We start from the raw sequence: 5,035 nt of genomic DNA on the forward strand, positions 1-5,035 counted from the left end.
ACCTGACTGCGCTTCGTGGAGGGCGTCCCCCTCTGTGCGTGATGGGCGCCCCCCTCTGTGCGTAATATTTCATTTGTGTGTCCATCTCTCCAGCACTCCAATCTCCTCCTAATGTTCAGCCAATTGAAGGGCTCATTATAGACTTGGAAATGGTTGGGGGGGGGGGGCGAGGGCCAAGTCCGCAAGTGATCACTCAGAACTGAAATATCGGCTTTGGCTGGAAGTCGCCATAATAGTAATTTCTATCCCCCCCCCCCCCCCCACACACACTGCTCTCTTTAATAACCTCCATAATGTATCTAATATGTTTATTTCCTTTCATCACCGGTTCCATCTAGTGGCCATACTGTGATACTGCCTGACATGTCATTAAATGGAGCTGATGGCCATCGGAAACAAACATATTGGACACATTACAGCAATTCTTCTCTCATAACTGTAAAAATGCTGGAGGCGCATGCATAGCAGTTTTTTATAAATGCCCCCCCCCCCTCCCCCATAGTCTTTGGTGTCCTGAAATATCGGCGCTACAAATCTGCTACATACAACAAACTGAATGTAACGAAGTGTGAAGTATTATGTTTTATGGAGAGAACTCTTTATATTGTGTATAAGTTTTCCTTTATAATGGAAATTACTGAAAAATAAACATTTTATTATAAAAAAAGTGTCCTTTTTATTCATGGAAAACTGATTTATAACTTGATATGTAACATACATTGAGCCTAATCCTCATCCCCCCCCCTTCAGTCTTGCACAGGTGTATCGGCTCCTCCCCCTTCAGTCTTGCGCAGGTGTATTGGCTCCTCCCCCTTCAGTCTTGCGTAGGTGTATTGGCTCCTCCCCCTTCAGTCTTGCGCAGGTGTATCGGCTCGACCCCCTTCAGTCTTGCGTAGGTGTATTGGCTCCTCCCCCTTAAGTCTTGCGCATGTGTATTGGCTCCTCCCCCTTCAGTCTTGCGTAGGTGTATTGGCTCCTCCCCCTTCAGTCTTGCGTAGGTGTATTGGCTCCTCCCCCTTCAGTCTTGCGCAGGTGTATCGGCTCGACCCCCTTCAGTCTTGAGCAGGTGTACCGGCTCCTCCCCTTCAGTCTTGCGTGGGTGTACCGGCTCCTCCCCCTTCAGTCTTGCGCAGGTGTACCGGCTCCCCCCCTTCAGTCTTGCGTGGGTGTACCGGCTCCTCCCCCTTCAGTCTTGCGCAGGTGTACCGGCTCCCCCCCTTCAGTCTTGCGCAGGTGTACCGGCTCCCCCCCTTCAGTCTTGCGCGGGTGTACCGGCTCCTCTCCCTTCAGTCTTGCACAGGTTTACCGGCTCCTCCCCTTGACTGAAAAAGCTTCCTCTGACTTCACTGCACACTGTGAGCGTGTCACAATGTTCATTAGAATATGTAGAAAGAACATCCCGCATCATTTAGCTCTTTCCTCCCCAGCCTGACTGTCCCTGGCTCTGCCCCTTTCATTCATTGGAATTTAATTTTTCCAATCATGGAGGCTCATCATCACATGTGGGTGTTACCTGGGGGCTGTCTGTATGCAAATAAAGCCTGCCTGGGAACACCCACTCCCCTAGACTGGCTCCACCCATCAGGGCATTGTGATATTTGGTTGTCAGTGGGAAGACGTCCAATCACAGGACCTGTCATGATATGATCTCACGGGGGGGGGGGGGGGGGCTTATGTGATAACAAAGTTTAGTTAAAAAAGAACCCCGTTCCTGTGTGTAAGGACATGTGAATGTGTCGGGTGCCCTTCCCATCAGGCGATAATTGTGTTTGAGGTCCCCGAGGACTGCGCATGTTTTTACCAACAACCTTTAATGCCAGAAATTGTGGTATAAATGAGTTCCATAGCGGTCCAAATCCCTCCCATTACAGCGGCACGATTCTGGATAAAATTAGAATCCCCATTTGTTTGCTTGGAATAAAGATTCCGATTCTCGGGGTAACATCGTCTTTTACATTTATACAAAAAAATTGGGCTAACTTTTATTGTTTAGGTTTTTTTTTTTTTATTCATTAAAGTGAATTTTTTCCTCAAAAAACTGTGATCTCCCATTGTAATACATTGTTTATAGCCATCTCCCATTGTAATACATTGTGTTTATAGTCATCTCCCCTTGTAATACATTGTGTTTATAGTGATCTCCCATTGTAATACATTGTGTTTATAGTGATCTGATCTCCCAGCCTTAACAATGTTGATAAACATTTCCTGAGGCTCTTTTTTTTTTTTTTTGAGAGACAGGCTCTGTATGAATGGAGGACTTGCACTTTTAAGGCTGGGGGGGTAAATCAAGATCGCAATTTTTTTTGTTTTTGTAATGATTAATGGTGCAGCTCTACTTCCCATCCTCCTGAAGTGAAACGCGTAGAGGAACACTTAGGACCCTTATAACAGTTCCAGCAAGATGTATGATTGACCCGAAGGTACCTGAAAAGACCCCATAGAATGAATTGTATCTGGGCTGATCCTAGGGTAACAAGACGCCTGGGTGCAGAAATATTTATGGCGCCTCCACGGGGGCGTGGTCATCTTATTAACGCCTCCCCTTTTCCTAATGGGACCTGGAGGGGGGTCTCTCCAATGAACACAGAGAGGGCCTCTGTTAGAGAGTCTGTTAGAGCCAGCACCAGGCCCCATTAGAGACTACAATGGAATCGTATCATGGGACCTGGAGGGGGGTCTCTCGAACAGAGGTCATCTGTTCGAGAGAGGCCATCTCTGTGTGCATTTTAAAGTCTATGTTAGAAAGACCCCCCAACAGGCCCCATTAGAGACTACAACAGAGTCTAATGGGACCTGGAGGGGGGTTTATCTTACAGAGGCCCTCTCTGTGCCTATTGGAGAGTCTCTGATAGAGTCCCCTCCAGCCCCCATGAGAGACTACATTAGAGTGTCACCGAACAATAGAAAAATAAGCCATATTATATTAATTAATAGTACTTTGATGCCCAGGCCCAAGACTAGAAGACTTCACTTACCTTAAAGAATGGCTGCTGGGGCTTGGGTTCTGGCTGCTGGGGCTGGCCTGCTGGTCCTGGTTTTTGGGGCTGGGCTGCTGGTCCTGTATTCTGGTTGGCTCTGTGGGGCTGTCACTGTGAGAACGGCACCTCTATTTCTTCCATAGTCCCGGCTCACAGGCAGAGTGATATTAAATGCACTCCGCCTGTAAGAGGAGGAGCCGTACAGAGAAAGCATGTGCCTGCAGTAGAGAGCAAAGCCGCTTCTTCTCCTCCTCTCACAGGCGGAGTGCATTTAATATCACTCCACCTGTGAGCTGGGACTACAAAGGAAGTAGCGGCTCCGTTCTTTCACTGAAGCCTCGCTGTGTGAGAGACTCCTGGGACTTTCCGGAGATCATTCAGGTTTATGTGCGCCCCCCCCCCTCACGTGGTGCACCCTGCGCACCCGCCCAGGATTGGCCCTGCATTGTATACAGACTTTTGTAGTGTCCTCTGTGGACAATGTAGAGAGCAGGCATCAGAAATTTTGGGGCCCCTTACACAGCTTTAGGCCTGGGCATAAGTACCAACCAGGACCCGCCCACTGGCCCTCCCACCAAATTCTTCAGTGCACCAACTTTTATTTTTTTTCACTTACAACTTAAAGAGGAAGCGCAGTCTGCTCACATCATTTCTTTGCCATTCTGAAGCTTCCCTCCAACCACTCTGCATATTATTTTATATATACTGCGATGCTGTGCTGCCGAAATCTCCCTCCACCATGTCTGGCTGCAGCCATTTTAACTGTGGGCAGCTGAAGCTGCTGCCTGTTTACTTTCTGGATCTACACAGATACACACAGATATATATATATATATATATATATACATACACACTGCTCAAAAAATGAAAGGGAAGGCGCATGCGTGCCTAAACATGGAGGATGCATTCTGAGCCGGCTGCATCCTGCTTATCAGAGGCCCCAGGACTTCCAAAATTCATCCAGAGCCCCCCATCACCTACCCAGCCACATTTATATGGCAAAAGGGAAGCCAAAAAACACCCTGGGAGAACCACAGGACGTTTCGAAGCAGCCGCCCGGATCCACCACTATGGCGGCGCTGCCGCCACACGAAGCCTCACACCAGGTAGGCTATCCTGCAGATCCCCAGATATCAGGACACTCCACAGGCATAGAGGACTGCTCTGCTACTCCAGCAATCCTTTCTACTCCATGGGATGGTGATTTATCGGGTGGTGAGTTCCCGTTTTTAATCCAGCTCCTCATTAGACATGGGGGATATCCTCACCAACCCTCCAATCCTAGCCCTTTACCATACCTCCAACCCTTACCCTATCCCCAGTCGTAACCCCTTACCATACTTCCAACCCTAACCCCTCATTATCCCTCCAGCCCTAACCCCTTACCATACTTCCAACCCTAACCCCTCATTATCCCTCCAACCCTAACCCTTTACCATACTTCCAACCCTAACCCCTCATTATCCCTCCAGCCCTAACCCCTTACCATACTTCCAACCCTAACCCCTCATTATCCCTCCAACCCTAACCCCTTACTATACTACCAACCTTAACCTCTCATTATCCCTCCAACCCTAACCCCTTACCATACTACCAACCCTAACCCCTCATTATCCCTCCAATCCTAACCCCTTATCATACCTCCAACCCTAAGCCCTCATTAGCCCTCCAACCCTAACCTCTTACCATACCCCTAACACCTTACCATGCCTCCAACCCTAACCACTTATCATACCTCCAGACCTAACCCCTTACCATACTTCCAACCCTAACCCCTCAATATCCCTCCACCCCCCAACCAGTGGCGTAGCGTGGGGGGGTGCATGGGGGGCCAGCTGCACCGGGCGCAACATCTGGGAGGCGCATCTGCAGTGTCACTCTGTCTGTCTGACATACACAGTTCATACACTGTCTGCGGCTGCCTCCATCTTTACGCTGGGAGATGTCCAGTGCGGCCGCCCTATGGCTGAAAATGGTGGGTCAGGGTGGGGCTGGACTGTGCCTCACCTGTCCATTGGTGTAGGGTGGGGTGGCGTTGCAAGCCAAGCCCTGCC

This window comes from Pelophylax lessonae (assembly GCF_965119305.1).
Source record: "Pelophylax lessonae genome assembly, chromosome: 8".
NCBI classification, from domain to species: domain Eukaryota; kingdom Metazoa; phylum Chordata; class Amphibia; order Anura; family Ranidae; genus Pelophylax; species Pelophylax lessonae.